The sequence below is a fragment of the Lissotriton vulgaris genome, chromosome 5, assembly GCF_964263255.1.
Source record: "Lissotriton vulgaris chromosome 5, aLisVul1.2, whole genome shotgun sequence".
In the NCBI taxonomy this organism is placed as follows: domain Eukaryota; kingdom Metazoa; phylum Chordata; class Amphibia; order Caudata; family Salamandridae; genus Lissotriton; species Lissotriton vulgaris.
Window position 1 is genome coordinate 1,076,651,523 of NC_141693.1, and position 12,986 is coordinate 1,076,664,508.

Sequence of the window (12,986 nt, forward strand, 5' to 3'; positions counted from 1 at the left end):
AGAAAGTTTCTAACTGGTGGCAAGAAAAAAAAATGTGATGCCATCCTCCCTGGCTACTAGCCATACATTTAAAGCACTTATTCTCAGCTCCGGGAAACATCCTTTCCAGAGCCTCCGGTGTATAATATGCTAACCAACGAACAAGGAGGCTTAGCTCTACCCCATTTAAGGACCTACTATGAAGCCGCATTTTTTTATATATTGGCAGGATTATTGAGGAATAAGCAAACAAGAGACAATTTTTTTCTTACAAGAAGGCTACAAGAGGTAGACTCTCAAATTCCAGTTTTTTTAAAAATCGCAAGGCTCCCAAAGAGGTCCAGATATAAAACTTTAAGAGAATATGCCTCAAGAGTGTCGCTCCTTTTCAGAAAACATGGCACTGTAAGCTCTCATTATCTAAGCTTGAAAGAATGTATTCAAATAGGCCTCCTATTAAGCCTGAATCGTATTAAATCTTGGGAACTTTGTGGCTTCCGAGAGCTAAGACATTTTGTAATCCAAAACAGGGTAATTAGTTGGCAGGAGGTAACCACTAGAATAAATGGTTCATTACATCCGATTTTTTTGAATATATGCAGATTGTTAATTTTATTAGAAAAGAGGTAAGTGGCCTGTTTAATGCCCCTAATAGCATACTAACAGCCTTATATGATAGAATGAGTGTAGGTATTGGATACTGGTATAAGATGCTTCATTGCTCAAATCAAAATGTTTTAGTAGACAGTCATCTTGAGAAAATAAATCTAGCTACACAATGTAACTTTTCCATAAAGGATTGGGAGGTCATTTGTGAGTTGGGGAATAGATCATTGCGAGCTGCCAACTACAAAAGGATGTGCTTTCTGTCTCGTTGGTTAGCATATTATACACCGCAGGGAGTCAGACATCTGTCGACATAAACTAGCATAGCTTTCGTCAACATTGTTTCCCAATACAAAACCTTCAGGAAGAAGGATGGGCAAGGTCGAGGATCTAAAAAGTCGGGACCAAGGTCTACCTATTTTAGCATTGCTCTTCCCTGTATCACCCGTGGCTGCAGGAAGGCTAAGATGAAATAGGACTAGCGCATGATCCGTCCAGCATTGGGGCAAGATGTCATTCACCACTACATGTTGGGGGTCAGCAAACACCAAGTCCAGAACATGGCCTTTCTGATGGGTCGCAGATCCAACCAGCTGCTGCAGCTGGATGTTCATACAGGCCTGACAGAGGTCTTGGTAGGCAGAATCCAGAGGCCCATTTGGCCACAGATTAAAATCTCCCAGAACGATCAGTCTATTATGAGAGTTGGAAAGATCATAAATGAGATCGATAAAAGTCGGGAGAGTAGAGGGGGCCTTGCCTGGTGGTCTATAGCACAGCACCCCTGAGTATAGGGTTTTCTCCTGTCCTTTAAGGAAAAAACCCATGAGCTCAAAGCCCTGCACCTTCTTAATATGCAGCTGAGATAGAGCCAGGGTTTCCCTAAAAATAAAACCTATACCACCACCTCTGTTATTCACATGAGGGGTGTGCCTGATTTTTTAGCCCTGGGGACATGCCAGACCCAGTTCTACCTCACAATCCGCACAAGTCCATGTTTCCGTAAGGAAGAGCACGTCGAGCCCACAGGACTCAATAAGGATGGCAATCTCCATATGGTGCTTACATAGAGAGCGGACGATCAGTAGACCAAATAGCAGTTGCTCATATTTAGCCACAGGAGCAACCTGCTGGGGTCTGAGCTGCAGAAGGTCGTCCCTGGAGAATACTAAACGAGGGCTGGGCGACAGCACAGAGTGAGCGGTCCTAGGCGCGTCCGTTGCGCGAACGGGCGCAAACGGACTTACCTCTGTCGAACCTCCGGCGCGCCTACGTCGCGCCCGCTGCGCGCCAACGCTGCCCGCTAAGGAGGTGGCCATTTTATACACCGAGGTATCGCGAGAATCCTGTGAGGGCAAGCCACTGGCCCCTCTCGCAAGATGGCACCTAAAAATAGTACTGAACTTTCGTGGTCCCAACCCAATATGGCAGCCAAAAGCGACGAGAACCTGAAGAGCCCCCTGCTAACCCTCTTTCCCAGCAAATGTGGGTACCAGCCAATTAATATGCGGGTAAGTCCTGACTGAAAGAGTCCCCCACACAAGAAGAGAACAGTGGCGTTCTAATGCTGACCAGCGCGAGCGCGAACAATAAATGCAAAAGGTACAAAGTAAAACTAATATAGCAAATAGTTTAAAAGTTAAAACAGCAGGTAGAAACAGCATGCGTTGCGCGTCCCGTAGCAGGCAAATAAGTCTTCCTGATTGTAGAGGCAGCGCGCCTATGTAGGCTCCCCCTCCACTCCAATGATCCTGTGAGGGCAAGCCACTGGCCCCTCACGCAAGATGGCGCCTAAAAATAGTACTGAGCTTTCGTGGTCCCAACCCAATATGGCAGCCAAAAGCTTCGAGAACCTGAAGAGCCCCCTGCTAACCCTCTTTCCCAGCAAATGTGGGTGCCAGCCAATTAATATGCGGGTAAGTCCTGACTGAAAGAGTCCCCCACACAAGAAGAGAACAGTGGCGTTCTAACGCTGACTAGTGCGAGCGCGAACAATAAATGCCAAAGGTACAAAGTAAAACTAATATAGCAAATAGTTTAAAAATTAGAAAACGGTTAAGAACACTACATCTGCAATTTACTTGAAAAGCCACATTAAAGTACAAAGATAAAAACTAAAAGGGCAAAATACAATTTTAGACTTTATAACAATGACCCATCAAATGAAATTCATACAAGAGTGAAAAAATTTACCACACATGGATTCATAGTTAGTAAACATAGACTATAGATGTAGTAATTGCTTATTTAGTCGGGGAAAGGTTAATAGGCTTAAGCGATAGCTATCAATGCCTTTAAATGTATGGCCACATTTTGCTCAGAAACGTTTCCACTGCACATATATATGCTTGGGTTGAATCCGATCTATTTATTCTGAGGGCTGCTTGACTGCTAAGTGTCTTCATCAAAATGCGTACAGCTAAAAAAATATATATTTTGCTTGGCATGTTCCTAAAAGCTGGGAAAATTGTAACTTCAGCACAGCAAACCGTTCGTTGATGCCATTTTTAGGAAAATAAAACGGACATTTTCATCCATGCAACTTTTTTCATATTTTTCTTAAAAATCTAAACAATTGGCTTTATTCTGCCTATTTTCTCACTCATCTCCAGGGGAATACATGAACCTGGATATCTTTGGAATCCCTAGGATATTGGAAAATGGATGAACATTTCGCTTGGATACCTTATGTGAATGAAAAGTTATGGAGGCGTAAGCGCAAACTACACCAAATAGCCAAAAAAGGGCTCAGCACTAGGGAGAGAGATCCAGCAGTTAAGGCGTTAATTATCCTTTTTACTTGAACATTTTTCTTATTTGTATTTTAAAATTTGAATGAATTTAAATTTGTTTTACATTGTTTCCTCTGTGGACTTAAAGTTCTAGCCTGCTTGCATTGTTTTCTCTGGCAGAACCAGTGGTTGGCCACATGCGGTGCTTGGCCTACTTCAAGGCTGAGCTGGAGTATATTTGAGCGGGTATTGTGACTATTACTGTACTGTAGAATTATTAGTGTATTTTGAAATAGCATGTCTCTTCCTAAACTCCTCCTTAAATTTCCATTAACTCAGCCAGTTTTGTAAAAATTGTGCGCCGTTTTTCCTCTTGTCCCTCCCACATCTACCACTAAATCATCTGCTTACATGCTACAACCATAAGTTTGTGAATTGCATTTTATTGTATGCAAAGTGGTATTACTGGAGTACTACTTTACATAATCCAAAATAACTTTCGCGAATCGAACCCTCAATGCCTTGTGGTACATTTTACTTGATTGTTTAGCTTTTGGAGCGTCTGTACACATTAAACGACACCAAATATTGACGTCTTGGTTTTAAATAAATGAAAGATTGTGGTGTCTGATGTGATATTAATGAAAAATTAAGCAACTATCTGCATATCCCACACAACAGTATCACGTTCTCCTATAAGAATTTAGGAGCAGTGCAGAAACACTTTTTTCCCACACCCACCAATGCACCAATTCAATTCCCTTGCTTTTCACTGGAGAAATATAGCGAAACAGGAAATGGAGCGTTGGACATTTTCGAAAATGTTTCTCTGAACTCCATAGTGTTTTTTTCGTAAACTTCTCTGTTGTGTAAATTCATACTTTGCCCCAAACTCAAATCAGGCTCGGATATCAGCATGACGGAAATGCTAATCAGCATAGATTTGTCTAATTATTAAAGTCGTCAAAGCACAACAACACAAAACACAAAATGAGATGTTATCGTTCCATAATAGGCGCGCATGGAAAGAGCTAGCTAGGACATTTCACGGGCTCTGTGTATCACTCTAATTCTCCTCTAATGACGGCCTGCATGCTAAAACGACCCTTTTACTCCATCTTCTTTTGTTCCTCTAATGTGCCTTGATAAATAGGAGACAGACTTCTGCCAGTGTAAGTAGCTAACTATCAGGCGTCTCAGCCTCTACTACTTTAATAGCATAATAGGCCCCAAAAGAAAAGGATCTTTTTAAATATCTGAAAGCAATAGCCAGATACAAAGTGAAAGGCGGAGAGGGAGATGAGCACCTCAACAAAAGTAATGCTGCGTGATTATTAGAAAATAAATGGAATGGCCCAATTTGCATTATTTTATGGCGTCTTCCTGAGGCCAAAACATGGCAGTAGTTCTTGGCAATCACACAGGAAATATATGTGTGCTGCCATTAAACTTTTTTCGTTAGGAACACATAGGTCTTCTCACAGTGTACATTAAATGCAAATCCTTAGTGAAAGTGTACAGTGCTATCAGAAATGCATTTGTAAAATTATTATTTTCCGAGTAATCTGCCCAGGAGAGATGAGTTCTGTATATTTTATGATTGACTGGTGAACGTTGGTTCTCTAAATAAATCACAAATGTAACCCTGACCTGGGATATTAAACACAATTACTCTCAACAGAATTATAGAGTTAAATACTGAGAATTTGGTGGACTGTATATTATTCAATAAAGCTGCCACACACAGCATTTATGGATTCATCATAAGAGATTGGCAGAATAGCAGACAGCAGCATATCTCAGTTAAGATGAGTTTCTGGCTGTGGGTACACATTTCTAAAGGAAGTAGACCTAAATTACCAACAATTGCCATGCTGGAAGTAATTTTGCTGAGGTTTGGATTGTCTACTAACCAAACATTGAGCCAGGATATCTACTATAAGTATGCAGGAGAAACATTTGCATATAATGAATTGCATATTTTGGTTCAATATGAACACAAGACTGGAATTCACTTGTCAGTAAATTAACAACTCCAACCTTACTTTTCACCCATTAATTTCAATAATATTGTTAAAAAAAGACAAATTTTAGGGATGGTGAACCCCCAGATATTTTTTCTGACTATATAATGATGTGCACATTGCCCCCGCTAACCAGTAATAAAGTTGCTGTGCTCGTCCTTTTAACATGATGGCACTGGGATATCCCTAATTGGCATAATTATCTTACCAGTAAGTCCCTAGTACATGATATAAAGTGTACCCATGCACTTTAAGTTAAACATCACTATTGGATTGCAGCACCTTTTGTGCCATCTACTATAGTGACAGTGTTAAAACATGGCTTCAGGCTACAATTGTAGCCTGACTAAAGCAGCTTTCAAACTGAATTACAACATGTCAAAATAAAGTCTTTGTCAGGTCTTACATTTTAGACCTGACATCCTTGGCAGTGCATTCCTCCAAACCTTTTGCCTTTACCCCTACTCTTTTGCTGAGTTAGGTTTTGTTGGTTTAAGGACTGGGTGCCCTTTACCACTGCTAACCAGTTCTAAAGTGTTTTCACTTTCTCTCTATAGCAAGGTACAACGACATACACCTGATTGTGCATTTAATTTACTTCTAGGTCCCCATTGACTAACACCTTATTGTATTTAATAAGTCTTAACTTTGGATTGGGAGCAGATAATGTTAAGCAGTTTATACTCAAAATAATTTTTCTTAAAATCATATTATTGGTAATGTCAGGTTTTAACTTAGAATTCTGAAAGTAGCACTTTTAAAAAACTGTAATTTTCTTGTCCCAATTAATGGTGCATTCTGCCAGTGTTCTAGGTCAGATGACTATGAATGGCTCTCCTTTTAAGGTTTGTGTATTGCTTCTAAAAAGTTGCACAAAGGGCTAAAACATCCTTTACCCACACTCTCAAAAAGAGAAGCCCTGACAATTTAGTCACTAGCCTGACTGCAATGGTACCTACCACGCGTTACTTTAACCCGCAAGTCGTTACAACAACTTGCTTTAGGGGATCATTGTTACACTGGTGTTGGATTTTTAAGTCAAGCACCTTCCCTACTGTTGCGTAGACTGGAGTTGGAACATTAATTTATACTATGCCAAAGTCCAGCACCCTCTAAAGCATGGCATTGTAACAACTTACATTTGTGAAGGAAAGGGTGGTAATGTCGCAGTTGGGGTAGTGACTGCATTGTAAAGGCATGCAGATTAAATGCATGCAGGATTCAGCCATACAACTAATACAGGTCCATTAGGTGTGTACAAGATGGGCTACCTTGATAAATTGGCTGAGGAGGAGCTGTGCCCAGCCTTAATTATACTTCAAAAGACTCTGCCTGCAGCACACACAAAGAGACCTGACACCATGCCTGCCCTGCCTTTTTTGACCCCAGACAGTTAGGAGCCTTGACCAGGGAAAGAAAAGCATCCTCGCTGCTTCACAGAAATCTGTCTGGTATCAAAAGCCTAGATGGCTAAATGCTTTAATAGAATTTGCGCAAATAGATTTGAAATAATATCCAGCAAAAAATCAGACATTAATAGGCAGGCTGGTCCATTTAGCCTTTGTTTATCAATGGGATTAACTATGGCTCCCTTCCATTAATCTGGAAGGATGACTGTAGAAGTTATCCATTTGAAAATCCCACTCAAACGTAGGCCCCACTTCCTAGAGTTCGAATAGATAACAGATGGGAGTCCATTAATACCACCAACCCTAGAGACTTTCATATTAAAGATAATTTTGTACTGTACCACTGCAGTCTGGGAGTTTGTGAGACTATCAGCTTGGAAGCTACCCGGGGTCATCAACAGATTTCCAGAGTTATCACCACTATAGAGAGAATAAATATTAGTATAATCATCTTTCTCACTTGTTTGTACTAAAGTGACGATGTTGAGGTAAGGGTAAGTAAACTCACCAGCCGATGAAAGTTCTCTTTAAAATAGTAGCTAGCATTAGCTCCCAATTTAACTTGTAAAATTCCCTTTTTTATGGGCATATTAGTTACGATATGCAATTTCTGAAGCCTCCATAGTTTCTCTTCCAATAGCATTATTTGCATTTATATTAAAGCTTTAATTCACAGCTCTTCTTTCCTCCTGACAATTGCCATACAACCCTCCATTCCCCTTTCAACTAGTACATCTGTCTTGTTTAGAACCCCCCTTTGCCAGCTTGAAGTGGGCTAATAATTGCAGTCTGCCAATCCCATCATCTCCTACTTCCAAATCTAGATGGTCAAATTCAATTGACGATAGGGCCTGAAGTGAGTCTTCCATAATCAAAACTCATATTATTCAATGGTAAACTACCCAAGGGCCAAGGTCTCGATTACACAAGCCACACAAGGATTTTTAAACTCCAATCTAAGATCAAAGAGATCACAGGGCCCAAAATCAAGACAACTAAAGTGTTTTACATGGATAAACTGATGAACTGGGACAAACACAAAGCCAATTGGCACAAAGCTGTTACCATATTTAAAAGTTTTGGCGGCAGGTATGTCACTGTTACCCTGACCATTAAACTTGATCAAGTTCTGCTGAAATAAGCAGGGCAGAACCTTCACATCTCCTTCACTTTTACTTGCCAGACAAATACAGTCTGGAATATTTAATGTCAACCACAGCTCTTTCAATGAGTCATTAAACTCTTTGCATGCTGCTTTCTGATTAAATCCCCCCCCTACAAGAAAGAGAGCATCATGATAATCTAATAGCATTTTTTGCACATCCAACTGAAACTAACTAGATTCAACAGTTCACACTCAGGTAAAAGTCGGTCTGGTGGAACATATATGTTTAGACAAATTATTTGCTTTAACTCTGCATCATCATTGAAGGGATTGATTGAGCAGCAAGGACCCATACACATGCAGCTTGCAGCTTTGTTTTTTTCCTCCTACAATGGACAGATAGCAATATTAGTAATGCACTCCCTGCACTGATTTGTAAGGGTTTCACAGTAACAATCAGATGTGTGTCAGGTGGCACCTTCACAGGCCCCTTATTAGTTAGCCCAGTCAGACACGCTCCAAACCCAGTAGGTAGTGAGCTATTTCCAGAACTGGTTTGCAGTGACACAAGAGGAGGGGTTGTGCATTTCTCTGTCCACACCACTGGAGTGGGCACTCATGTTCTGCACAAGAAAGGATGGATTTCCCTATCTTGGATCTAGGCAGAGAGGGGCACTGTGAAATTGTTCGCAGAAGGGCACACATGTAAGTCTTTAAAAGTAGGTAGGATAATCTATGTGAATGTTTATCCCATTGGTGGGGGGGGGAGCTTGGAGCCATCCATTTACACAAGCTAGTGCTAGGCATAAGTATGTCATCTCCCTCCTGAGAACAATACTGGGCATTATAATGATTGGAAGAAGACTGAAGCTGCTGTCTGAAACCTGAGATGAGTCCTGAAGGGCTAGATCCACTCTCTTATTGTACACAGGACAAAGACATGGTGCCCAAGGGGCATAAGACTAAGTTTCATTTTTAATATACACGGAAATAAAAAGCAACAAGAAATCTTTACTGCAACTACCCAGATGACCAGTTCTAACTGGGTTTTGCCTCGACCCTGCTATTGGCCTCTATTGGAATTAGTCCAGGCCCTAAGTGATGTTCCTGTGGTCTTGAAACCCTTGGCTGCAGTTGGCTGAATATCTCCTACCCCCCTAAAACCTAGGACTTTTTTACCCTAAAAGCCGCAAGAGGACCTAGACAAAGCAGCCAAGCTGATCCAACTGGGGTGCATTGATGCTAAATTGGAGTTTCAGGTTTCTCGTGCTCAGAGCTTCACGACAGCAGCAGATTTAGCAGAACTTTGCAGAGAAAGTACTCATCCTCGAGGAGTTCTCTTCAGCTACAGCCTTCTTTTCTGGAGCAATCAAGCTCCAAAAAGTGGTTAAGTGTGAACAAAGAAATCTTATATGTGGAAAGGCACACAAAATTATCAGGCGGGGACCCTTTATTGGGTGCAAAATTCAAATTTCTCCTGATGGGAGTTTTCACGACAAAACCAACAGCTTTGTCACATTTCCTTTAGATGACGATCTGACCTCATAGAGCTTACCTCAGTTGCCTTACTCCATGTAAGATTTTAGACTTCCATTTTTGAAGCCCAAGGTAAAACATCTGACTTGGTCGATCCTAGTTTCTGTATTTGACCTGCGATCAATCTTGGTCGACCTCAAATAATACCTAGGACTTAGACTACTGCAACCAGTTGGCGCTTAACTCTTTTTGGTGGCATTTTTATTTAAAACTTTGAAAATGTAAAATTTTGGATCCCCTTATTAGGTTTTACAATTTTGGTGTCATATATTTTTTTTTAATTGAATCTACGTTTCTAAATTGGGTTGGGATTTTTCTTGTGTTGTGTATTGACTTTATTACTGTTTTTGGTACTGTATCAGTACTTTACAAATAACTTCCTAGTTAAGACTGTCTGGCTTGGCCATAAGTATCCAAGGGTTGAGCTCAGGTTTATTTTGTGACTTATGAGGTTCAGCCTGGCAATGATTGAGTTAGTGGGTCACCCGTGTTAACTAACCACCCAATTTCTTACAAATATGGTCTGCTTTTTATATTAGGTCTGATGAAAACATTGGTTTACATTCAGACTTATTCGTAGTTTAATCAGAAGGAGATGAAAGAGAGTAACTGATATTCACATAATTACACCTGAATGCAACATGTCGTCATACTCCGTAAGATTAAATGATTTCTAATGTAATGGCATACCCATTTTTGTGGGGAAAATTGTTCTATACAAACAAATAAAGACAGATATAACATTTGGAACTGAATTTTAACATTGACCTAAAGTTTTAGGTAAATGTAATTTTGGTCACATGGCTGTTTTGTGAACTATTTAGGCTGGTTCGCTTTTTTGTATCTGGTCATAATAGCTCAAAGTATTTCGGATTTTAATTTTTCAGAAAACAGGATTCATATATATGTATAATAACTCTTGTTTTTCCTCAAATTACTTTTGTTTTAATGAAAAATGCATGCTTTATTTGCAAGGCTTCTTTACATTGTTACATTTTCACGCCAACTCCAACTAAATGGTATTGCTTTTTATGACTAACCTTATGGTGGAGGTTCAAAAAGCACTCTATGCACTTTACAGAAATGGTCGCTTGGAAAGAGAATCCCAGAAATCAAGTGTTACGAAATATATTGGAAATGGACTCTGTGGGCAAACCCTCCCGTCCTATCTCTCCCTCCCTATGTCCAGTTGGGAGAGAGCTTTATTGTTCCGATTGAGGGCGGGAACTGTTAAATTCTTGTTGTCATTTCCTCTGGGGTATCGACACAGTGCTGATCTCACCCCATGTCCCTGTGATGGAATGAGTACTCAAGATGATTTGCACTTTTTGTTTTTCTGTAAATTTTATATGAGATTCATCAAATGGCTTTTAACCCCCTATTTTAAAAAATACAGACCACTCACCCTCAAAGATTCATATATAATGCTGCTTACTTTGGACACTGAAGAATTGACTTTTCGCACCAGCACTTTCTTAAGAATGGCTATACGAGCACGTAAGACGATGGAAAACCCCTGATATCAGTAACTCTTGATAACAGGAGTCACCTTGCACTTTGTATATAATGTAATGAAATGAAACTTATTGTACTGTACAAAATTCTGGGACGTTCCTTTGCACAAAAACTTTTTCTATCTGTTTGTATGTATTTTATTTTAATGAATTGTTGCTGTAATCGGTACTTTTATGGATTTTATGAAATTCGAATAAAGGTCTTTTGAACTTGAACTTGACTAACCTTATGGCAGCCATTCCATTCACTAACCTGGAGGTAAATGGATGTTGCCAATGTGCTGCACCTTATAGTCGAAGAATAATTAGTTCTATTTTTCATCTGATCCTCTATTTTACAGGAAGAGGAGTTGAAATCATGCGTCATTGCTCACACAACTCCATGACATATGTCAGAAACTGTAGAAAAAATTGTGGGACATATATGACAAACAGCCCTTTGGTTCAAGAGGTTCATCAGCCAATACCAATCAGGGCAACAAGAGACAAGTACTCCATCTCATGGCCTTGGTTTCATCATTCGATGCAATTCATCTATATCTACACATCGGACAAAGGGCTCTTATTTCTCTCAGTTTTACTTTAATATTCAACGCAAATTCAAATCAGCGAAGGCCCGAAATTACCGTCAGTATAACACTGCTTTTGTCCTATTTCTAACCATATTTTAAGAATAATCACATGTGCTCTTTTTCAGTCCCACTACCCATCATTTATTTACTTAGCAGGTGCCTAGGTCCTGACTTACCTGGACCAGTCCTCTGACCAATCAAGGTCCTTGTGGACCTAGCTCCTCCACCTCGAGGCACCACCCTCATCGTACAAGCTTCTCTCACTCTTTTCTCACTCTCTCTTTCTTGACTCTTTTTACTCTCTTGCGTTCTCTCTCCTTTCTTCCTTTGTGTTTCTTTTGCGGGCTTTTTTACTCTTAGTGCCTTTTTGCTTGATTTTAATTGTCTCATTTGCTTGTTCCTTAACCCGTTGTGTCTCTTTTGCTTGCTTTTTGCTCTCTTTTCCTCGACCCTTAGCACTTTGTGCCTCTTTTTCTTTCTGTTTGTCATGTTTTTGTCTCTTTCTGCTCTCTTTCACCCTTTTGTGTTTTCTTTGCCATTTTCTTTCGACCCTTAGTCCTTGTGCGCCACTCTCATTTCTGTGTCCCAAGGCCCCACAATCCTCCCCCTTAACTGCTTCTCCTGTGCTTCCTCTCCCTTTCTACTGAACTCCTACTAAGCCCTGCACACTGCACTCATACCTGCCCCCTCCTGGACCCGTTCTCCATCCGGTCAAGGCCCCTGTGACCCGTTTTGTTCACCTCGAGGCACCGGCCGCGTCTTGTATGTTCCTCTCATTCTCTTCTTCTACTTTTGCTTGAATTTTGACGTTTTGTGTCTCTTTTGCTACTGGGGCTTCCTCTCCCTCCCCTGTGCTCCAGCTAAGCACCACCCACAGGCCTTCCCCGGACCTACTTAATACCATGGGGACCATCCATTAAGCAGATCCCCAGGCCTTGACTTACCTGGACCATCCCTTCAAATAGTCAAAGCTCTTGTGGATACATCTCCTTCACCTCGAGATACCTGCCATTTCAGGATTTTCTTTTTAAAAATAAGAAAGGAACTTGCTTTGGGACAGCTGATGGAGCTCTGTCCCAAACAGCAATACTGAATGACAGGAACCGCTGTGATGTTGGTTCCTGCCGATGCATCATATATGACCTCCAGTTGGGCAGTTATTTACACATTTTCCAGGCGGTCCCTTTACTAGAGTGATGCAGTAATTGACCCCATCGCCCTTGGGGAATAATGGACTGGCCATCCAAAATTAAATCAGCCTCAGACTCTTTTTTTAGAGCTCAGAATCCTCCAGTGGGGCAACTTTGGAAGCTCTATCTGATAAACTGGGCACCTTTGCTATTAAGTCCTACTGAAGCTCTGGATGTGTTGGAAGTTAAAATAATTCATCTTAAGTTCCAACTTTTTAGATTTTCTGGAGCAATTCCTCTTGATATCATGAAAGGCTACCAGGACTTCAGGGAGAGCACTTATGGGGCAGGAATCACTCCAACTGCCCAGAAGCTGAGA